This window comes from Eschrichtius robustus, chromosome 10 (genome assembly GCF_028021215.1).
Source record: "Eschrichtius robustus isolate mEscRob2 chromosome 10, mEscRob2.pri, whole genome shotgun sequence".
NCBI classification, from domain to species: Eukaryota; Metazoa; Chordata; class Mammalia; order Artiodactyla; family Eschrichtiidae; genus Eschrichtius; species Eschrichtius robustus.
Genome location: NC_090833.1, coordinates 92,228,708 through 92,253,421, shown reverse-complemented (window position 1 = coordinate 92,253,421; position 24,714 = coordinate 92,228,708). Strand labels below are relative to the sequence as shown.

At 48.8% G+C, this 24,714-nt stretch overlaps 1 pseudogene; it reads right to left on the bottom strand.

Annotated features, from left to right (window-relative positions):
• Window positions 1-19,524: 19,524 nt before the first annotated feature.
• Window positions 19,525-23,377, bottom strand: LOC137770982 (RNA transcription, translation and transport factor protein-like; annotated as a pseudogene).
• Between the last annotated feature and the right edge of the window lie 1,337 nt (window positions 23,378-24,714).

The following is a 24,714-nucleotide window of genomic DNA, read 5'->3' as shown; positions in this document are numbered from 1 at the left end:
CCTTTCCCCGGCCGCTTCGCTAACTGCCGCACGAGCTGTGAAGGCGATTGGGCGCTCCCGCGGGTGTGGGGTTTTTTTGTTTTTTTTTTTTTAACGGGGTGAGGCTCACCCCGGGGGCCCCACTGCAGGTCTCGCCAACACATCGTCCGCCCCGCACCCGGAACCTGAGTCAACGAGTCGTGTGGGTCTCACACCCTCTGAGCCTCGGCCTTCTCGTCTAGGAAATGGGGGCATGAAGGCCTCCTACGCACTCACGAGGGGAGGGAGGGGGGAGGCAGAGAGCGGATCACCACCGGTTGGGCCCGCTTTGTGCCAGTGCCCGCCGTTGCCCCTCATGAAACAGCCTCTGTGTCCTCAGGCAGGGCCCCCTTGTTTGGGGTGGCACCCTGTCTGTGCCTGTGCCAACCGTTGGGGGTGGCTTGAGCGTGTTGGTTCCTCCAGCCCTTGGCTCTGTCGGCCAGGACGCGGGCCTCTCCCAGAAGCCAGGCGTGTGCGAAGGGGCCAGGCATTATCTCCCCGGGCAGGTATGCGAAAGTACAGGCCTCTGTGTTCTCCTGTCCTGACCCTGACCCGGCTCTCAGGCCCACCTGCTTTTCACTCCTCCTAGTCGCGCCGCCCTCCCCCTCCCCACCCCTGCCCCTTTTCTGCCCTCTCTCACGGTGTCTGCTGATGTCTTCAGCAGAGTGGCTCAGGCAGGTGGCTTGACCTCTGTGCGTCAGCTTCCCTGCCTGCGAGGGAGACCAAGGCCATGTGGGCATGACCTTCCCCCTCCACATAAACCAAAGACCAGAGAGGGTAAGCAGCAGTGCCCAAGGTCAGGAGATAGTGAGTTACATTGGTCTGGAGCTGGAGGCTCATTCATTCATCCTGTAACCACAGAGTGCCTGCTGTATGCCATGCCCTGTTCTAGGTGCTGTGGGCTGGAACAGGACTTCTGGGGCAGGTGGGAGGTGGCATGGGACAGCCCTGTGTGGGGGCAGGTGCATCACTTTTTGTCTTACAGCCCTGGGAAGCAGGTGTTACCCCCTCACATGATGGGAGGAAACTGAGGCACAGCTGGGAAGAGACCCAGGAGGGCCACGCTCAGAACTGGGGAGATTGTGCAGTCCTGTAAGCGTGGACTGGATGCTCTCCCGGCTAGTCTACCCAGCCAGCAGGTGGGCACCCATGGGCGTTGTAACCTAGTGCCTGCCTCACCTGTGATTGCCCTCCACACTGGACCCTCCTTGTTTCCCCCTGCCCAGAGCCTCACCCCCGCTGCTAGAGGGAGTTTTGAAAGTGAAATAGAAGGCATGGAAAATGCAAGTCACCCTGGAGATTTATCAGAAAAAGGAATCTTCCGCTAAACCCTGCTCCAGGTCCTCCTCCTGACCTGCTGGCATGTCCAAACCATTTGTGGTAGAGGACAGACTGGGGGCCATGGGGTGCCCACAGTACTGGCTGAACCCAGCTGGGCGCTCGCCCGCTGTATGATGTGGCTGGTTTCCTTCTCCGTTCAGTGAGGTGTTTGGATTTGATTCCTCAGTGCTCTGCCCATGGTGGGGGCCTAGTATCTAGGGTCTGTATGGGCTGCCCTGGGAGCTTGTCCTGACCTTAGCCCTGAAGTCCTGCAGCCCACAGTTCAGACCGACAGGTATCCCTTTTGTGCAGGTGTGGGCAGGGCCTGCCCAGTCGCAGCACTGCTGAGGGCCCAGTGCATCCCAATGGGACATCAGTTCTGCCCACACACAGCCGTCTCATGAAGGAGGAACTGCTGTTGGCCCACTTCATAGCTAAGGAAACTGAGGCTCACAGAGGTGGCTACTGCCTCAGTCCTAGTTCACAAAAACACCATGAGTGGGGACACAGCAGTGCCTGGGGGTCTGATCAGGCCTGGGCATGGTGGCCATTACAAGTAGCAGTTACTGTTATTCTCACATAACCCACAGCTAACTATTCATGAGCAGCTGGAAATCCAGATATTTTAAGTTGGTATTATTCATACAAAAGCACTAGCCTCTCTGCCCTAGGGGCAGTGCTGGCTCCTGGAGGGGCCAGGGAGAAGGCAGCCAGGAGAGAGGGCTCTGAGGTTGCAGGGGAGGCCCCAGGTGCGGGGGTGGGGCAGATGAAGAGAGGCGGGAGGAGAGGGCTTTGTTCCTGCCTGTTTGCTGAGTGAGAGGGTTTCGGTGGATGTCATAGGGGTCTCTCATGTGGACCACATGGCAGCTCTGTGCTGAGGTTCATTATTCCCTGTGTCCAAAAGGCGGAAGCGAGGGAAGATCGTGGTGGAATAATTGGGCATTTAAACCTGGGTTTGTAACTGCTCTATACTGACCACCAGGGACTCAGGCAGGCACTTCACCTTCCCAGGGTAGACCTGTGGGGGGCTTGGTCAGCCCTGGGCAGGGTCTCATTCTCCAGGCGTGCCTGTCCTCAGGGAGGGACTTCCCCTGTCTGCTTTGTCATTTTCATTTGCCTATGCAGTGTCTGTTTACCAGATTGTTCCCAGGACAGACTGAAAGGGGCAGTGCCTACCATGTGTCCTCACATCTACCTGGTTTCAAATTCTAATGCTGGAGAGACCAGTATGACTGTCCAAGGCCGGTTCCCAGATGCTGACCATGAGGCTTGGGTCCAAGGGGAAGTGACAATTGGGTAATGTCCCAGGAGAGGGGGTGGGCTGGGGAGGGACAGGGCCAGCAGCTATGCTCCAGCAGAGAGACACATGTGATAGAGGGGCTGTATGTGCAGCCAACATACATGTGCAGACACACACATGCAGCATGATGCTGAGTTCACCTGCCCCTTCCGAGCTGTGTGACTGGGGATACATTTACTGTCTGTAAAATGGGGATGCTGTGAAGATGAATTGACCCAGCCCAGGTGAAGCCCAGACCAGCTCCCGGCACTGAGGGTGATGGTGGCCTTGACCTAAGCCCCCTCCTCATGCTGCTGCCTTGAGCAGGTGCTGAAATCCTGCCGGCCAGTGATAGCCAAGGGCCACATCACCAGAGTCTGGTGGCTCTTAGGGCGGTGGCTTCATGCTCCGGGTGATACAGAGATGAGGATGCCTGACCGGCTTCACTCATCAGGAGGGATGGGGGTCTCATGGCTGGAAGGGCCTGGGCCCCACTTCACCCAATACACCACCAGGAGGGGGATGAACACTGCCTGTGCCCCCGAATTACTGTGGGGAGATCATGACTGTGTCACCTGGGATCTGGGAAGATGTGCATTCAGATAGACCTCATGAATGGGAACCTTCGAAAGTGGCTGAATCCCTGGCCCTTTTCCATTCCTGAGAGGCAAGGAGGCAGAGATGGCATTTCCATTTTACAGAGAGAGAGAGACCAAGGTTGGAAACATGGTGTGGCATGTCTGAGGTGCCCCAGGCTGAGTGAAGCAGGCCTGTGCTCAACCCTACCCTGGGAGGCTGGCTTTGCAGCTACAGCTCCTGCCTCTGCCAGGGCCCAGGCTGGCCTACACATGCCCACCACCAGGGAGTGCGGGAGGAGGAGGACAGCCTGGGGCAATGGGCACTCCCTGGGAGCTGGTGGCCCGCCTGCCCGCCACCCACCTGAGGGGAACCATCTCATGGCAGTGGGGTGGGCCTAGGATTCTGCATTTCTGTCAGGCACTTCCAGGCACCACTGCTCCCACTAGTTCAGTGCACAGAGCCGGGAGGCAGGGCAGGGCTGCCACCCCATTTCCAGAAGGACAGAGGAAGGAGGCCAGGCCTGTGAGGAGGTTCTGTGTCATCACCCCCATTTTAAAGACGGGGGTGGGGAGGCACTGGCCAAGGTCATGCAGACATGCCTGGGTCAAGCATGGTAATGGACTAGGTAGCATGAGATGGGCACACAGGCAGGCATATGCACCACCTCACTTGATCCTCTAGTGAGACGTGACATGCCCAAGGTCACACAGTAAGGCCCTCAACCCCAAAACAAAGTGAGTTCCCCCCATGAGGTTGTCGCTGAGTTATGCTCATCATGTTCTGGACTGTCATGTAGCTATCGACAGAGCTAGTGAGAGGCAGGTCAGCTGGCTTGGAGGTGCCCACCCAGTACTGTGGAGAGAGAACAGTGAGATGCAGCTTCCTCCGTGGAGCCCTGATCCACCCATCCGTCCTGCCTGTCTGTGCATTGGTCTCTCCCCAGTCCCCGAGGGGCTGACTCCACTTGCCGTCTATGGGTATCTATGCCCAGCAAAGTCCTTGTCCCCAGGAGCAGGGCAAAGGTGGCAGGAACAGTGGTCATCCCTACTATTGGTTCTTCCCTTCTCTCTTAGTCACAGGCTCCTGATTTTTAGCTCAGCAAATGGCTTCCCAGAATAGGGGTCTCTCCTGCATTTCTTAGCCTCTCCTGCATCGAAGTGTGGCCGTGTGGCTACATTCTGGCAATGGAAGAGTTGTGCAACATTAGGGAAGAGACCTTAAACAGAGGACGTATGCCATTCTTTATTACTTCTGCCTTCTCATTGGCTGGAATGTGGCTGTAATGGCTGGAGCTCCAGCAGCTATATTGGAACATGAGACTTTGGGCATGGGAGTCTCACACAGCAGAACCAAAGACAGAAGGAGCCTGTGTCCCCAATGCTTGGATCACAGGGCTTCCCTAGGCTGCCCACCTCAATACTTCTTAAATGTGAAAAAAAAAAAACCACTGTCTTGTTTTAGGGTACTGTAATTTTGTTTTTTTCCTGATACATCTGATCTCAGTCCTAGTTTTTATATGTTATATTTTTCATTGATAAATAGGGTTTTTTTTCTTTAAACACAGGACATATCACAGATTAAAACACTCATCCCTCCCCACAATCCTATTTTGAAAAAGTAAATCAGATTATATCACTGACCAGCTTAAGTCCCTCTGAAGTCTTCTGGTGAAAATCCTCACTCCTGGAACCTGTACAACTGAAACCCCTACATCCTCCCCTCTCCTCACCCTCCCCATTGCCCTTCTGTTTGTTCCTTGGACTCATCTCTACTTCAGGGCTTTTGCACTCCCCATATTCCCTACCTGAAGATCCTACCCTCAGGTCTCCATGTGGCCTGCTTCTTCATAACCTCTGATTGTAGACCACCTGTCTGCAGTAGCCCCTGGCCTCCCTTACCCCGTGCACTGGGTCAGCTCCTGAAAGCACCATGCTTGCTGTTTGTGTGTTGACTGCCCCCTCCCTCGCAACCACAGACGCAAAACCCCAGGTACTGCTGACCCTCAGTCCACACCTGGTGGCTGCCTGGGGCATGCCCTGGCCATGTGGGCTTTGTCCAGTCTCCAGGAGTTCCTCAGCCTAGCCGGCTCGGCCAAGCCCATGCTTTGCAAACCACTAATGATGGAGCGCCATGTTCTTGGCTCTGACATTGACCGCTGACTCAGACCACGAAACCACTGGGCCACAGGTGAACGTGGGAGTGAGGACAGGTGTCTGGAGCTCTGCTGGGGTAGGTGGCTTGTGGTTTGGCAAAGAGGTGTCTGCTGGCAGGTCAGGTCTAGTCTAAGTACCCCCCTTCCTTTCCCGAAGGTTGATTGCTAGCCTTGGCCTGTCCAGGGAGCCAGCTGGGCAGAAGGCCCAAACTCAGGCCATGAGGAGGTCCTGTGGACAGGCGATGGCTCCTCCATAGTAAACTGGGTCTGAAAGCTCCACACAGGTGTTCAGAGAAAAGTTGCTGAGGGACTGGTGGGGCCCGCACATACCCAGCCTGAAGCCCCCCGCCTTCCTGCCTTTCCTGGCCCAGGGTCAGTCTCCTCATTATCCAAGTCTGGGGACTGCCTCCTCCAGGAAACCTCCAGATGCCCCTGAGGACATGCTTTCTGCATCCCCAGGTCTTTCCCACCACCTTTCACGACCCCCAGCCCCACTGAGGCTCTGGAGGCTCAGGCTGGGGGCTGTCTCCTTTAGCACCCACAGCTTCCCACAGGTTGTGGACAAGTGGAGACACTGCCACTGAGAAGCCAAGGATAGAACTAGCAGGCGTTGCTAAGGGACCCTGGTCTGGGGCTTTGGTGTGCACTATCTCACTATGAACCCATTCTGCATGTGGGGAAACTGAGGCTCTAAGAGCTGAGATTTTAACCCAGGTCCCCTGAGTCCACCCCACCTACCCCAGATGGGTGTTGGGAGATACCGCGAGGCTGGGGTGAGTCCCGCAGGAGCACTCAGCCATCTCAGGCCCTTTCCTCTCTACCCTGGAGAAGCGTGGCCCACCTCAGATCTCAGGCTGACCCATGGCTTCACTTTCCTTAGGGAGACCCCTGCAAATGCCCTAGGAGCCACAACAGGGTTGGGGCTTTGAGCACAGGCGTAGATCTCTCCTGCTCTGAGGTGGGGAGGGGACAGTGGTTGGCCCCTGTGCCTGCCGGATGTCATGCAGTGCCATCCAAAGGGGTGTCCTTGTTCTGATCCTGGTTAGGCCAGCATCAGAACTGCTGAGAGACATTACTTGCTGCCCACCCCCTGCATTTCTACCCAGGTCCCAGGGAGGCTGGTGTGGCTGCTTTGGGGACCCCACTCTGAGCCCCAAGGTGGGAATTTGAGTCAAGTGGATTTGACTGAGGGGTGCAGAGGGGAAGAGACCCCACTTCTCAGCACCTGCCATGGCACCTTTGCACAGATGCACTCACTAATTGCCCCTCAGCACAGGGCATGTGTCTTCTGCTGTGGAAAAATTGACTGCTCAGTGTAGCATGTTAGAAATGACTATACTGCAAAGGCACCATTTTTAGTTATTTTACTTGCATAAATCCGTGAAGAAAAGAGTCCTAAAGAGGGATCCTGTATAGGTTCCAGGGTCAGCCGACACAGTTTTCATGCTGGCTGGGTTCCCGATGACCAGGTGATGTCCTGTCATCGGTCATTTCTCACAGTTGATGAGCAGATTTGGTCCAAAAGATAGCAAGGCTACCTTCATCCTGGTAAAGCCTATGTCATCAAAAAGCAGGAGTTCCCAGAGGACCTTGTTTGCTAAGAACAACTGTAGGGCAACGAGGTGAGGGAGAAAGATGGTTTTACTTTAACTTGCCTTTTACCCTCTGGCCGCTGCTCGCCTGCTGTAATGCCTGGGCTGTGCTTCTCGGTCTGAAAATGTTGGTCCCCACAGCCTCTTCTTTCAAGTTTCTCTTGAATCCTGTTTGGTTGGCTAACCCCTGGTTCTTTCCTTGCTTTCAGCTAAGGCTGATCAGAAGAATTTGGAAGCTGAGATATTCCATTTCAATTCCACAACTGCTACCTCCCATCTAAGGGAGAGGGTGTGGAGGTTTGAGGGGTGAATTGGCCTGCCCAAGGAAAGGACCCTTGTCCCTTTAGGAGCAGGTAGGAAGCAGGTGTGTCCTCCTGGTCTGACATGGAGTGGGATGGGAGCTGGCTGACCCCAGGACCTGGTTCTGGGGCCACAACTGCTTGGGGGCCGAACCACCAGACCACTGGGGCCTCCAGCTGCATATTCAAGGCAGGTCCAAGAGCCAGGCCCTGCATGTGACCCACTGGCCTCTCCATGGGGCCAGCTGCCTGTCCAGCCCGTGGATGTTGTCTGCACTGTGCAGATGCTAAAAACTCCGGGGAGTCTCCCCAAAACGTCCATCTCCTGTTGCTGGCTCTTATGGTGTCCAGGCTGGCAGGCCTGTTGCTGGGCAGAGGCTGGGCAGAGTACAACCAGCTCTCATTAAAGACATCTCATAAGTTGATGGAAACCCATCCAGCACAAAGGGGCATTTATTGGGCTGGATGGTGTGTCTCCATCTGAATGCAGGGAGGAGAGAAGTAGCCTTTCACAGAGTGCCAGCAAGGCTGGGCTCTCCTGCTCTGAGGGTGTCAGTTTTCCAGCTCTTTCTCCAAGCTGTGCAACCTGTCCCTTTTTATGTGAGTTACTCACCCTGTCCTGGGCAGGGGACTCGCTGATCCCTCTCCTGCTAAAACTGTTAGAGAGAGAGGGAAAAAGGGGGAGAGGGAGCAAGAGAGGAGAGAGAGAGACTAGAGACATGAAAACACAGGTTGAGTTTCCATAGGGATGCTCTGCCTCAATGGTTCTCCATGATGGGAGTGACGTGCATTTATGTCTTACCTGACACCCTCTCAGTAAGATGATATCAGACGGTGTTATGCCCCAGGAAGTGACTGTTGTGTTTTTGAAAATGGCTGTCATTCCCAATTTGCACAGCTTTGCTTGTGCTACTCCTTCTGCCTGTAATGTTCCTCCAAAAATGTACAATTAAGCAACAATTAAGTCTTATTTGACACCTATACATAATTTTAAAAAATGTAATGTGCTAAAGCCAATGCTAGTAATGTTCTGGAGAGGTTAAGAAGTAGCTCAGTTACTAGTAATAGAGGTCTAAAATTCAAAGACTTAACTAATACTGGATTTATTTTACTCTCACATTGAAACAAGCCTGGAGACAGGAAATCTAAGGCTGGCATGGCTCCTCCACAGTATTATTATTATTATTATTTTTTTTCTGCTGTAACGTGCTTATTATGTGCCAAAAAAAACACTACACCATAGCTTACTCCAGACATCTGTAGGAGAGTTCAGTCTTGCCTGCATATAATACAGTGAGATAGAGATTTCACACACAGTTTCACAAAACCCACAGAGCAGCTGGGATATGCAACAGGGCAATGTCAGCTCAGCAGGAGGGAGTGGGGGGGATCTTTCTTTTCTGCCTTGCATAGTGTGGAGCTTCCATCCTCAAAATAGCCTCATGGCCCAAGATGGCTGCTGGAGATCCAACCATCACAACAGAAAGCAGGCATGGGGGCAAAAAGGGCTCATTTCCAGTTATCCCCTCTTAAGGAGCTTTCCAGATGACTCACTCAGTAATTCTGCTTACATCTCATTAGCTACCCATAGATACAGGGTGGGATGGGCAAATTGCCCCCCACACTCTAGAATCAAATCAGGTCTCATTTCCTGAGGGACATGCAGTGGGTAATCTGTGGTGTCTTCTACAGGCCGGCACACCTGTAAGTACAGCTGGTGGAGAGGTACATTGGCTGATTCCTTCTGGAAGGCAAACTTTTAAATACATATCAAGAGGGAGTAAAATATTCATCCCCTCCTGTGTGTCTCAAGTCTGTGATTTTATCTTTGGGAAGCAAAGGGAAAAACACAATGCACATGCATGAATATATTCATGGTCACACATTCACTAAACGACAATTCCGAAATACAGACCTCCTTGGAGATATTGCAGCTTTGGTTCCAGACCACTGCAATAAAATGAACAATTCAATGAGTGAGTCACACAAATTTTTTGGTTCCCCAGAGCAAATTAAAGCTATGTTTATACTATACTGTAGTCTATTAAGTGTGCAATAGCATTATGTCTAAAAAAACAATGTGCATACCTTAATTTTAAAATACTTTATTGCTAAAAAATGCTAACTATCATCTGATGCAGGGTTGCCACAAACCTTCAATTTGTGAAAAATGCAGTATCTACAAAGTGCAATAAAGCAAAGCACTGTAAAACAAGTTATGCCTGTAACTTAAATTTCCAGCAGGTAAAACACATGAGAATGCTGTTATATTCACTTGGTGGGATATTCTGTCATCACTGTAAATGTTACTCATGAAGGACATATAGTAACAAAAAGAGTGTTTACAATGTAACTTCAGAGAAAAGACAGGATATCAAAATGTGCATTGTGATTATCACTAGTTACGGTGCATTTGCAGGAGGCAGGGAACAGAGAGACAGGGTGGCCTTAAGGGGAAGGTTTTCTTTTTAAACTTCCCAAAACCTTGTTTTACACATACACACACATGCACACATTCTTTATATAAAATAATAAAAACATTTAAATAAACAATAAAAATTTATATAAATAATATAATATAATTAAATAATAAAATATAATGTATTATATAAATAATGAATATATTGAATAAAATATATAATTAGTTAATATAATAATATAATATTATGTTCATTTCAGAAAATTTAGACAATGAAGGTAAGAGAAAAAAAGGAAAATGATTCTATCATGCAGGAATAACAGCTTTTCCCAGTTTGATGTTGTATCATCAGTCACAGCCATCGTGAATACTAGGAGGTTCAGGAGGGTGAGGGTGTACGTCTTGCTTTTGCACCTGTGGGTTGGATGGGGCTCAGCCTCAGCTTCAGGTGTGGTCCAGGTGTGCTCCGCATGTCTCCCATTCTCCTGGGACATGCTTCTTGGCATGCTCCTCTCCTGTTGGGAGTCCGGAGCTCCCAGATTGGCAAGAAGAGCATGGAAGTCCTCTGAAGGTTTAGGAATGGAATCGGCTACTGATGCTGCTGCCAGAGCAAGCCATTTGGCCAAGCCCAAGATCAACATGGTGGGAAAGTGTCCTCCACTCACATTTGAAGGGGAGGTGTGTGGATACATGCCCATTTATAATCCATATTACCCCAGACGTATAGCCTTTCATACCTTTTCTATGCTTTTTTATAAAGACATGTTCTTTACACAACAGAATCATTCTACTTATGTTATTTTGTTGCTTAATTATGTTACAAACACAACTTACCGTGTCATAAAAATTCTTCTGCAACATATGACTGCATACAATTCTATTTTAATGTCATATTATGCCTTATTCAACTTTATGGAATTTATGTCCCCCCCACCTTTTTCTTCTGCTTCTAAAATCAATACTGCAATGATCATCCTCTCCTGGTACCTAAATCTTTGCACATACCCATGACTTTTTTAAAGAATAAATTTCTAAAGCAGATTTAGGGAGTGAGATAGCTGGCCTCAAGATGCGCACAAGGGACTTCTCTGGTAGCACAGTGGTTAAGAATCTGCCTGCCAATGCAAGGGGCATGTGTTCGAGCCCTGGTCCAGGAAGATCCCACATGCTGCAGAGCAACTAAGCCCGTGTGCCACAACTACTGAGCCTGCACTCTAGAGCTTACGAGCCACAACTACTGAAGCCCACACTCCTAGAGCCTGTGCTCCACAATAAGAGAAGCCCCCACAACGAGAAGCCCATGCACCGCAACGAAGAGTAGCCCCCTCTCCCCGCAACTAGAGAAAGCCAGTGTGCCAAAATGAAGACCCAATGCAGCCAAAAATTAAAAAAAAAAAACATGGCCACAATAATCCTTGCTTTCATTTTCACACCCTTCTGTAGTCTCTTCTTACAGTAAATCAGAGCTAGTGTATATGGCCAATAAATTACAGCAGAGGTGATGGCTTGTGACTTCTATGGCTTGGTCATAGAAGGCACTGTGGCTTCTGTCTTCCTCTCCTGGATCACTCTCTCTGCGGGAGCCAGCTGCCATACTGTGAGGATGCTCAAGCAGCACTGAGGAGAGCCCAGTGTGGGGAGGAGCTGAAGCCTCCAAGCAATGGCCACCGGTACCAGCTGGCCATGAGGGAGTGAATCACCTTGGAAGTACATCCCCAGCTCCACTCAAATCTTCAGGTGAGACTATAGCCCCAGCTGACATCTGACTGCAGCCTCATAAGAGGCCCTGAGCCAGAGCCACTGTGCAGAGACACTTCTGAATTTTTGACCCACAGAAACTATTAGAGACACTAAATGATTATTTTTTAAAGCCACTTATTTGTTTTAAAGTGATAGATAACTAATAGTGTGAGTATTTTGGTCGAGAGGCCAAACTCTGCTGTGGTATCAGATGAACCCCAGCATTTTGGTGGCTAATACAGAGTGGTTTATTTCTCACTCTCACACACCTGATGTGGGTAAGGGGGCTCTCCTGCTTTTCAACCAAGTGGTGCCCAGGGACCCAGCATATTTCAATCTAGTAGCAGGTCACTTCCTCTCACACATGAGAATTAGCCATGTGATCACACCCAGATGTAAGGGACCAAGAAAATAATTTGACAAACTCTGAGCATTGTCTCTGCCAGTGAATCAAAAGAAATATAAATGGCTACCACATATTTTAAAAAATAGCCTCAGAGCTAAAGAGCTATATGTTGAAACCATGATTCACAATGAACAACAAACCCTGAATGTACACAAATTTCCACAGTTGCTACATGAGAAGCATCTGCAAACACAGTGACTGACTCTTCCACACAACAATTTGGCAATATATATCAAGGGCCTTTAGAATATTTATATCCTCTGACCCAAATAATTTTGCTGCTGGGAATCTATTCTAAAGAGACATTGTTTAATATGATAAAAGCATTATGAATAATTCACCATAGCATTATATGAAGTAATGAAAAATTGTAGGCAACTTAAATGCATGCCAGGGAAAGGATGATTTGTGGCCCCTCCGTGATAGAATATCATATGACCATTACAAGAGATGCTTACAGTGCAGCTTGTTATGGCTGACACTACACTGTTATGGGGAGAGGTTGCAAAATTAAATGATTTCAATGATACAAACACACTTCCTTAGAAAAAACCCACTGAAATGTTAACCATGGTTTTCCCTGGGTGGTGGGATGAGGTCTTCCTCCTAATCACCTTTGCTGACTTACCAAGCTTTCTCCAGTGGGCATGTGACACCTTGTAAGCCCGCTGGCTTCTTTCTTCATCCATAACAAAAATGGCATGACAAAAATGCCTTTTTTTTTAGAGGACTTGCCTCTGTCAGTTACAGTTCTGTGTGTATACTTCCTACATTATTTTATAACCAGACAAAAGAGTTAAAAGAAACAACTTAAAAAGTATTACTGGTCTTTTTGATCCCTAGTCAAAGGCACGTCTATTGGCTTCACTGTCCCCTCTCAGGTGACAGCTTCCCAGCATTCCCTAAGCTTCCCCAGGAGTGGATGCAGGAGAAGGCACAGGCCAGGTAGGATCAGGGATGCTTCAGAGAGTAACAGGGTCCTGGTTCTGCATCCCCAGAGATGGGGTGGGGATAACCCTGGGCTCCTGGGCACCACCCACTCAGGCCAAAGCGAGAGCCCAGCCTAAGGCTGGGGACATCTCCCACCTCACTGGCCCCAGAGGCTGATGGCCCCCATGATGCTCGTATTCCCCTATGATGTCCGTGTCCTCCATGATGCCCACAGCCCCTGTGATGCCCATGTCCTCCCATTATGTCCATGACACCCCATGATGTCCTTGGCCCCCTTGGTGCCCATAGCTCCCATAATATCTATGGCCCACATGATGCCCATTGTCCCAAATGCCTATGGCTCCTATGATATCCATGAGCCCCACAGGCCCCATGGTGCCCATGGTCCCCATTATGCCCGTGACCCCCTGTGATGTACATGTCCCCAGTGATGCTCATGGCCCCTGTGATGTTCATGACCTCCATGATGCCCATAGCCCCCCAGTGATACCGAGGGACCCCCTCCTGCCCCCCACCAAAGGTGGCCTCTGCTCCCAGCCCACCACCCACTGAGTGCACTGTCCATCACACACTCCTTAGGGAACGCCCTGTGTCAGCTGGGGTGGCCAGAGGTGTGCGGGTGGCTCCTGGATGCAGAAGTTAGTCACCAGGGTGTGGACTGGGGAGGGCAGAGGGAACCCGAGGGACACTCTCGTCTCAAGGCTGGCCTCTGCCCTCTGGCCATGCAGCCTCAGGCCTTGGTCTTACTTCTCTGAACTTTGCAGGGAGAGCCCGTGTTCGAGCTACCTCTCCAGCCAGGGCTAGACAGGGTGAGATATGCTTTAGATGTTAGCAGTGAATTATAACTCACATACACCGAAAAAGCACTCATCTTGGAGGTCCAGACTGATGTGTTTTGAGAACTGTTTAGATGGACCATCACGAATATCAAGTCTTAGAACATTGCTGTCCCCAAGAAAGTTTCCTCTGGCCCCTGTGCAGTCAAGCCCTCTCCCCCCCACTACAGAAGCCACCACTGTTCTAATTCACTTTGCCTGTTCTGGAGCCACAAATAAACGGATTCATTTATTATATGTCTGGCTTCTTTCACTCACAAAATATTTCTGAGGTTCACCAGTGCTATTTGTGTATCAGCAGCCCATTCCGCGATAAGCAGTTTTCAATTTTATGTAGTCCAGTTTATTCGATTTTATTCAGATAAATTCAGATAAAATAATAATTTTATATTATTTTACCAGTTATTTTTTTTGGCATCCTGTACTGGAGGCCTCTTATTCTCCCAAGGTCAGTGTACCAGTTCATTGCCTCTGAGCTCCAAATACCCTTGGACGTTTCTCCTTCCTGGTGAGCAAAATGTCAGGCTCCCCCAGTTCAGGGCACTGGAGGGGTGGAAGGGGGAGGAGGCTCTGATGCCTGGGGGTCTGAGGTGTGGGGGTCAGAACATTTGGTGCCCAGCCATGCACCCCAAATGACATTCCCTTGTGACCTTGCAGCCCCACCCTGGTGATTACCTTTCCAAGGCCTCTAGATTCAGCTTTCCCGCTCTCAGCCCCCACCTGCATCCTGATGCCCTGAGCTTGCTAGGTACCTGGCCACCAGGCACAGCGCCTGCGCCATGGTGGCTGCAGACCAGCCTGGCCCACACAAACCAGCAGATTTCCCTGACATCTAGTGGGCTCAGGCATGCCTTCTCCATTGAGGCCTAGCTCCTTCCAAGCTGACCTCCGCGAGTGCCCTCCCTCAGCCCTGGGTTCTCTGGAGCTTTCTTTTATGTCTCATCAGTGCTTACTAACTGGGCCTATCCTGTTCGGGTCACTGTGTGGTCCCTACCCTCTGACTGGACACAGATTGACACAGTCACAGAGATACTCTCCAAGAAGGTCTGTGACCAATGAGATACAAGAGATCTATCAATATAGATATAGGTAGGTAATCTTTTTTTTTACCACTTAATCATTTCTAAGTGTGCAGTTCAGTAGTGTTAAGTGTATTCACATTGCTGTACAAAAGATCTCTAGAGCTTTTTCATCATTCCAAACAGAAACTTTCCCCATTAAACACTAACTCTCCATTCCCTTTCCCCCAGCCCCTGGCACCCCACATTCTACTTTTTGATTTTATAATTTGATGACTGTAGATGCTTCATACACATGGAATTGTACAGTATCTGTCCTTTTTATGACTGGCTTATTTCACTTAGCATAATGTCCTCAAGGTTCAACCATGCTGCATCATGTATCAGAATTTCCTTCCTTTTTAAACTGAATAATATTATGAGCGTCTGGAGCGGGAAGAACTCTGGACGCAGGCTCAGACCGGGGGCTGGCAGCCCCTGAGCTTCCCTGTGTGTGGCGCAGCCGTCGGGAGCTCCCCGGGAACACCGCCATCAGTCCCTCTGCTCCTGGGGCGTCCGTGGAGCACGTTCAATCTGGGCTTCTCCTCTAGCACTCAGAGGACTTTCCTGCCACCCAAACAGCAGATGGTCAGGAAATGAAGACTCACTCCAATATCAACCAGAGGAAAATCTAATTGAATTGGCAAAACATACAGTCAGAAAAATGTGTGGCTTAACACATGTCATTTTGTTAGGTGTTGGCCTTCAGAGACCAAGGACCAATGACCAATAGCTGGGCCAGGGCTGGGGTGGGGCAGTGGAATTTCACGGTCTTTGTGTCAGCTTCCCTCCCAGGCTCACAGGCCTGGGTTCATTTCTACTCCACTCCCGTCATACATGTGTGACTGGGTAGGATCCTCAGCTGGGATTCTTGTGATGGGCCAGATGCTGTGCCAGTTACTTTATATGCTGTGTCACTCGGGGCAAGTGTGACTATGAGTAACACAAACCCCAACATACCAGCTGCTTAAGTAAGAAAGATGATCTTTCTTATGTAGAGGATGTCCCAAGGCAAGCAGGATGAGCCTGGTGTGGCAGTTCCATGCTGTCAGAAACCCAGGTTCCTCCTAACTTCCTGTTCTGCTGTTCTCAATACGTAGTCTCCACCTTGTGGCCCAAATAGCTGCTTGAATTCCAGCCATCATGCTTGCATCTATCCAGCAGGAAGGAGGAAGAGAGAAAGAAGTGTGCATCCTACACTCTAAGACACTTCCTTTTTTTTTTTTTTGGCCACGCTGTGCGTCTTGCAGGATCTTAGTTCCCTGACCAGGGACTGAACCCAGGGCCATGGCAGTGAAAATGCCGAGGCCTAACCACTGGACCACCAGGGAACTCTCTAAGACACTTCTTAGAAGTTTCTGGATACTTCCACTCACATCTATGGTCAGAACTTAGCCACGTGGCTATACCTAGATGGAAGGGAATCAGGGAGATGTACTTTCTGTTCCAGGTATCCATCCATGTTCCCAACTAAAGTTTCTATGATAGAGGAAGAGAAAGGATAGTGGAGTGCACTTAGCCATCTCTGCTACACACACCTAATTCTTTCTTTTTTTTTTAAGTTAGAATGTTATTTTTTTTTTTTTGATAAATTTATTTATTTTATTTTTGGCTGTGTTGGGTTTTCGTTGCTGCCCACGGGCTTTCTCTAGTTGCGGTGAGCAGGGGCTACTCTTCGTTGCGGTGCGCGGGCTTCTCATTGCGGTGGCTTCTCTTTGTTTCGGAGTACGGGCTCAAGGCGCAGGGGCTTCACAGTTGTGGCACGCAGGCTCAGTAGTTGTGGCTCGTGGGCCCTAGAGCGCAGGCTCAGTAGTTGTGGCACATGGGCTTAGTTGCTCTGCGACATGTGGGATCTTCCTGGACCAGGGCTCGAACCTGTGTCCCCAGCACTGACAGGTGGATTCAAACACTGCACCACCAGAGAAGCCCAACACACACCTAATTCTGATAAGTTCTAACCATTGTTTAAGTTTAAATCTTATTTATGTATTTTTTTCTGAAATTTTATTTATTTATTTATTTATTTATGGCTGTGTTGGGTCTTCGTTTCTGAGGGAGGGCTTTCTCTAGTTGTGGCAAGCGGGGGCCACTCTTCATCGCGGTGCGTGGGCCTCTCACTATCGCGGCCTCTCTTGTTGCGGAGCACGGGCTCCAGACGTGCAGGCTCAGTAATTGTGGCTCACGGGCGTAGTTGCTCCGCGGCATGTGGGATCTTCCCAGACCAGGGCTCGAACCCGTGTCACCCACACTGGCAGGCAGATTCTCAACCACGGTGCCACCAGGGAAGCCCCTATGTATTTTTTGTTAAGTAGCCTGATCCCGCAGTATGAAATTCAAAACGGTGTGTGGTGAAACCTCTCCCTCTCACACCTGCCCCCAGAGGTACCCAGAGCTACCAGAGGTTGTCTGGGCAAACAATTCTCAAAGTGGGTCCCAGGACCAGCCCAGCATCATCAGGAAACTTCAGAAATGCAGATTCTTAGGCCCCTGTTCCAGACTTGCTGAGTTGGATGGTCTGGGAGAGAGCCAGGAATCTGTGCTTCAGCCACCCCTTGGGGGTCCTGAGCCTGCAAATACATCTATGCGTGGAGGTGCCCCAGCCCGTCTGTGCCAGTGGAAGCCCACTACTCGCGCTGTCCTTCCCACCATTTCACGGAGAACATTCAGGACCACAGAAAATTTCCCCTTTTTTAACAGCTTGCTTGAGAAAGAATCCACACCCCATACATTTTACCCACTTAAAGTGGTTTTAGTATATTCAGAATTGTGTATCCACCACCTCAATCAATTCTAGGACACTTTGATCATTCTTTTTTATTTTTAGTTTATTTTTTGAAAAGTCATATTCAAGTGACTCAGGCATTTTAAGAAGGCCTCCCCTCATGCCTGCCCCCACCTGCTCAGGGTCCCCACACCCAGGAAACCACTGCCTTGGGTTTCCTTCTGGAATCTCTTGTTGGGAAGGAGTGAAGCAGACACAGACCAAGGTTCTTTGTCCATACACACAGATGAGGGCAGGGCCGCATTCTCACCATCCTGCACTTTGCACTTTTTCTTGACTTTTCTGTCGGGTGATGAGGCCCACCTGGCCGGCTCTCGGGGGACTCAGGAGCTCCGTGGGCAATAGGTTCCACTCACAGCAGGAGCAGGACCAATGAGGCTTCTGACATCTCCCTCTCAGGGTTTCTTCAGTCAGCATTCAGCTCTGGGCTACCAGCCTGGGAACAATGACATCCCTTCTCCCACGCTCCCCACCAAACGCTGACCCCAGACCCTGGGCCAGGATCCTCGGGGTCCTGGCCTGAAGTTCCCTATGGCATTAATCCTGTTAAGTCTGTCCCTGACTGAGTTGGCCAGGGCTCAGCTGGGGTCTTTGTGGGGATGCATCCTCACAAATATTTGTTGAAAGAATGAAAGAGTCAGCTCGTCCCTGAAGCTCCATCAGTAACTCTGGACCTTGGGTACTTACTGCACTTCCCCAAACCTCAGCTTCCTCCTCTGTAGAGTGGGGACTGGAATCTTCACCTCACAGTATAGTGGGCGGGATACAAAGAGAGATGGCCAGTGGTCAGCTGTGCCTGGGACTGGGAAGCGGCAATGTTTTCCTCTTTCTCTCTTCCCAGAGGAAGAAAGTAGCCTTGAGCACAGATGTTGCTTTGTCACATCTAACATTGATGCCCTCAGAGCCTGATTGTGCTTTGCTGCTTGGATCGCCCACGTGTCCTGAATGGCCAGGCGCCACCAGGGGGCGCAGCGCACCAGGGTCTGAGAATGGACCTGCTGTCCAGGAGACTGAGCAGGGAGAGGGCACAAGACTTTGTCTGAGGAGTGTGGAGAATTTAGTCAAAGGTTTTGTTGGGCACAGGCAACCAAGGGAAAAACAGGTACACTTCATCAAAATTAAACACTTTTGGAATCAAAGGACACTATTAAGGGAGTGAAAAGACCACCCACAGAATGGGAGAAAATATTGGCAATTCACAGATCTGACAAGGGTCTAGTGTCCAGAATATGTAGAGACCTCCTAAAACTCAACCACAAAAAGACAAACAACCAGATTCAAAAACGGGCAAAGGACTTGAATAGACATTTCTCCCAAGAAGATATGCAAATGGTCAGTAAGCAAATGAACGTATGCTCAACATCACAAATGTTAATCAAAACCACAGTGAGATACCACCTCACACCCATTGGGATGGTTAGAATAGAAAAAATGGAAAATAAGTGTTGGTGAGGATGTGGAGAAATTGGAGCTCTCATACACTGCTGGTGGGAAAGTAAAATGGTGCAGCCACTGTGGAGAACAGTTTGGTGGTTCCTCAAACAGTTAACACAGAATTACCTTATGACCTAGCAACTCCACTTAGATATATACAAAAACGTGTACACGAATGTTCATAATAGCCAAAAAACAGAAACAACCCAAACGTACACCATTGGATGATGGATTAAACAAAATGTGGTATATCCAAACAATGGAATATTAATCAGCCATAAGAGGGGTGAAGTGCCAGTACATGCTACAATGTGGATGAATCTGGAAAACATGCTGAGTGCAGGAAGCCAGGCACAGAAGGTCATGTATGGTATGATTCTATTTATATAAAATGTCCTGAATAGGCAGATCCAGAGACAGAAAGTAGATTCATGGTTGTCAAGGTCTGAGGGGCCCTGAGTGGTGAGTGATTGCCTGATGGGTACAGGATCTATTTTTTGTTTTCCACTTTCCCAAACTTTATTGAAGAAAAGGCAATGATGGTAGCTCTCTAGAACATAGTCAAATTTCTGGGATTCTTCCATTGAAAATGTGATATTTGATTTCCAAATATATGCCAGAGAGTACTAGGTAAGGGGGAAGCTAAAATTCTAAAATGTTCATCTTCCAACTTTCTCCAGTCTGTGGTCTGTCTTTGGATCAGCAGTAATCACCTGAACAGCCACTCTGGCTGCATGAATTTTTGTCTGCAGCTCTCTGAGCTCTTCTATATGCAGCAAGTGCAGAATTTGAGCAGCTTCATTAAGAACCACATCTCTTGTGTCAAAACCAAGAATATACTTGTCTAAACCAACAGCCAAGCCCTCTTCTGCTGGGTTTGTGCTAGCAACTGCATCCTGTGTCAGGGCTCCTGGACCAAAATGCTAATTGCCTGAAGTACTGCCAGGTAACCACCATGAGCTGACTCTGAAAGTTAGCCTGGACCATGACACCAGCCCTAAAATTAGGATTATTTACATCCAAATTGATCATGGGCTCTGCATTTTTAGTTGCATTGTCAGCATTTTTTGCATTATCGGGTACCAAATCCTTGTAGTTTTCAGCATTATCTCCATATTCAAGACTAACAGCTAAACCAAGAAGCCAGTCAATTGCTTCTTGTCCATCTTGAATCTTGAAAGAACAGTTGACATCTCTGAGATACTTTTCAAAGAACTTGGGCTGGTCACTGCTGCGGATGTTTCTTAGATTACCTCTGTCTTCAGTCTTGTAGTGTCTACTTTTCTGGTCTTCAATGTAAACATCGTTTCTAAATTTTGTTTCATCTCTTCAGTAGAAGAGGTAGGTGGTGGTAGTTGAAGGCCATCGTGCTCCCTGCTTCAGTCGGGAGGGCGGGGTATTCTTTGGGGGTGATGAGAACATTCTAGATTAGTGGTGATGGTTGCATAAGTCCGTGAATGTGCTAACAACCACTGAATTGTACACTTTAAAAGGGGAATTTTATGGTATGCAAGTGATGTCTCAATTAAAAAAAGACTTTCTTGCTCAGTGTGATATGTGGTGGCTGAGGGTTGGTCATGTCCTTGCAACTCTGGCCCCCCAACCCAGGGCATTCTTAAACATTTCTGCCCAGTTTCCACATATTTTCAGCTTTCTGTCAAATTCATGTCCTCATTCATTTCGCACTGTGATTCTTTCTCTGGGGCTAAGTGGGGGGATGTGATGGAAAACTGCAATGTGGCAGACAGGAGCACAGCCGGGGGCCCGGCTATGTAGGTGGGGTGGGGATATTCACTATTTCTGGGACCCTGCTTGGCTGTCCCAGGGCAGTTACAGCACAGGAACATCAGGTGTGCAGTAAGTCTGGGCATCTTGAAGGCCGTGTGCTCCCATCCTGGAGAGATGCCAGCAGGGCTGGCTGTCACCCCTCAGGTCCTGGGGAGGGGCTTCCTGTATCAGCTGGGGGCTGGACCAGATGATGTTGATTTTCTCTGTCATGCACAACATGCATGCATTCAAAAAATATCTCCAGAGGTACCCACAGTACCTCAGAGTAGATTAATTTATTCAACTAAATAACAAATAAATACTGTTTTATAATTGGCCCTGCGACTGAACTGCTGATCCGCAGTGAGGTTAGGGTGAAGTCAGATAGAGGCAGCACCTCCCCACCCTGAGGAGCCCAGCACAGCGGGGTGTATATCACGAGCTGACCATGACCGGGCACTGAGCACCACGGTGTGCTTCTTAAAGTGCACAGCCAAGAAAAGTGCCAGAACAGTGCCGGGTCTGGGAGCTCCAGGTGTTGGGAATCCAGGACAAGCTATCTTTCCCTCTATTATTATAGTTTCCATCCTGCAGGTCAACAAGGAGAGCTCAGAGAGAGGAGTAAGTTTGAGAGAGGTCAGTGAACCTGTCCAGGGTTTCACAGCTGACCATACGGGGGCAACTTCCTAGTTTATCCTTAACAGATTGTGATCCTGTCTTTTTGCCTATTCATCTTTCCTCCCTTCCCTCCCTCCTTCCTTCCACCTTCTCCCTTCCCTCCTTCTGTGTGTTCCTCCCTCCCTCCCTCCTCCCCTTCTTTCCATCCTCTAATCCTTTGAGCAGAGACTACCACATTCATTCACTCATCTGCCTGTCCTCACCTTGCAAGTGGGGAAACCGAGGCTGGAGAGGGGTGCCACCACCCGCTCAAGACCACTGAGCCTCCTGGCTGCCTCCACCTGTGGCTGCAGGGACCCACCATCAGACACGCATTTCTAACATGCTGGGAGAAAACACACAAATAAACGCACATTCCCAAAGTCTTACACTACAAATACATAACCCAAACAACTTGACTACATCTGAATTACATCTCAAACCCTCTACATAAACTCAAATACATCCACTCGCACAACAACACACTCATGTATTCCACATAACCTCAAATATCCACACAGACATCACCAACCCACAAATACAAATACACTACTCAGATTCTCACCAACTCCATAAATACACAAATAAACCTCACGCCAGGAATTCATGGAAACACATTCCCAACAGACTCCCAAATAATGATATACATAAAACCACCCACTGCCCATGAGGTCCTACAATCCCTGGAAGATCTACAAATACGCATATACAACATGACACTTCCAGATACACATAAACACCCACAACTCCCCAATTGCCAAAAACAAGAATGTAACTTCTTAATATCCTTAAATACAGACACTGAACTCCAACAAGCCACAAACGCACATATATGTAATTCACACTACAAACACACCCACACAGTACTTTCACAACCCCAGAATACAAACATAAACTACCTTAAGCCCCATACGCACCTGCAGTGGTGTGTCATCAAGCAAAGCCTTAATAACCTGAATCAGCACTCCCTAAAGAAGTGTGGAGATATATACCATATAATTAATTTTAAAGATATAATGGATGTGTGCACATAATTTACAAATAACTGAAAATGTACACTATTCTTCACTGTAAATTCTATATACCGAATTGATTCTTACCTAATCCTTTCGTTGATTTTTGCTGAACTCTTGCATCACCAGCCAAACTATGCTTGCAATTCCGTCATGATCTGAGAGTATCAGACTACGAATACATGTTTATTGTTAGATTCAGCAAACTTACTCCTCTCATTGACAAAAGAGTACCGTTTGAACATAAGTGTTGTTTGATATTTTTATGTTAAAAAGTTACTAGTGAAGCTATGAGGATGTTCGCTAGATCTTCACTCATTTTCCAACCACCTGAGCTACACCTTTGGAACCAGATGAGGGTTTTCAACTCGCAAGAACGTCCCTCTAGCTTTTGTACTCTTCAGAACGCGCAGCCTAGAACGGCACCTGGGCACCTGTTTAATAGCTCACACACACTATTTCCCCCCGACGGTAGGCCCCGCAATCACTGAACCCTTCATGCAGCCGGCTCCCCAGTGGTGCCAATAACCCTGGGGTAAACCCCTCAAGGGAATCGAGCTCTATGGGGGCGTGAATCCACATTGTGGGGAGTCTCCGTACACGGACAAGGGCACAAACAACCCACAGGGTGAACACCAGCGCAGAGCGGTGACACCTGAGGGGTGAAAAGTCCCCGTACCCCTTACCTCAGGGTTCCTGGAATTGACTCTCGAGGCCGCCATGACAGGCCCCGCCCCCGCCGGACGGCCGTTGGGGCCCCACCCTCCGCGCTCGCGCATGCGCTCCTCTCTTCCGGAGCCAACTGCCCCAACAGATGCCAGGAGCCGTGGGAGGACGGCGATCCACGTGCCCGAGAGCCCCGCCCCAGTGGGCGTGCGCAGGCGTGCAGGCGAGGGGCACGCGGGGATCTGTTCCAGGAGGTCTCTGCAGGAGAGGAGAGAAATGCAGGGTCGGGCAAGCTACACAGCATCTCTGGCGACGCTCCTCGCTGGGAACCTTCGTGATGGTGTCTTCTTAAAACCAGCTCTTGTGAGATGTGCACTCGTGACTTTTCTATTGCACACGTGAAACCCATGCACTTAGCTACAAAGAGTTCTGGAGAGCTCCGCTCTAAGCACAGTAGCCTCAAATTGGGGCAAGTGCTTTCATGCCCTTTGGACTGCAGTTCCTTGGTTCTTGTTTATGCCTTTCAAAAAACAGTAGGCCCTTTTTCCTAGCAAGCCTGAAGTTTCCGCTAAAGAACAATTCTAGCAAAGAATTCAGACCTGGGAAACACTCTTAAGATACTGTCTCCTGACTCCGTTCCTAGAGTTTTTCCAAACGCATTTACTCTAGTAGAATAGTAGAATATTTTTTCTTAGTGTATTTAATACATGGAGGTTTTTCAATAAATGTTGATTCACAGGTGTTTCCTTTGTACGGTTTTGTCTTTTTTTAAATAACTTTAAGAAAGACTTGACAATCTGGGCCAATTTCAACACAGCAGGTAGTATGGGAACTATTTTAGTTTCCCTCCCTCCTTTTTTGTAATATCTTGCAGAATTTCAGTTGGCAATAAAAACAACAACAACAACAACAACAAAAATAGTAGCAGGATCAACTTACTGACCTGACTTTGTAATACTTCCCAAAGAAACTTCAATCATCAGATCCTCTTTCTGGTCAATTGCAAGATTAGAGCATTTCTCACTCAACAGGATGCCTCTGAAGACCCCTCACGTCTAACAGCACTAAGCGCCTCCAAGTGCACAGACTTGAAAACTCCACAAGACACAAACATGGTATCTCTTCGTTTCTTTAACGTTTCGTGATTGAGTGGAAGATGAACTGTCTTCTGAGGCTTGTGATGCATGTCCAGAGTTGTTTTTTCTCAGTAGTCAATGCCTGCCCGCAGCCTCTGTGCAGGAATAGTCAGAGATCATGATCCAAAGGACTTTTAGATACTCCCTTCTGTGACTGGTCTTCCCAAATTACATTTGGGCTAATTTGATTATCTCTGTCTCTGGGGTGTAGGATTTTGAAGTGGTACAAAAGTGATTGCAGAATTGGGACTGGCTAATTTTTGCACAGTGCAATTTTTGTATCAGTGGCCTTGAGAAGACTCCTTCAAATACTGTATCAGAATTATGAGTGAGAATGTTGTAAATAACTGGTTCAATGACTGAACAAGGGGAGGAAGCAACAAGGAAGCCTGCCTTTCTCGAGTGCCTGGGTACAATATTTTGCCTCACCATCCCTCTAGTGTGAAGTTATTGGTTGACAATCATTTAAGTTTTCCTTCATTATAAAAGCTCCAGTAATGACCGATATTCCCAAATTGTTTATTTTTTTCAGTCCCCAACAGGAGTTTCTTTAGATATAAAGTTCACCATGATATTGCTTGAAATATTCTCACCTTATCTTCTCATCTTC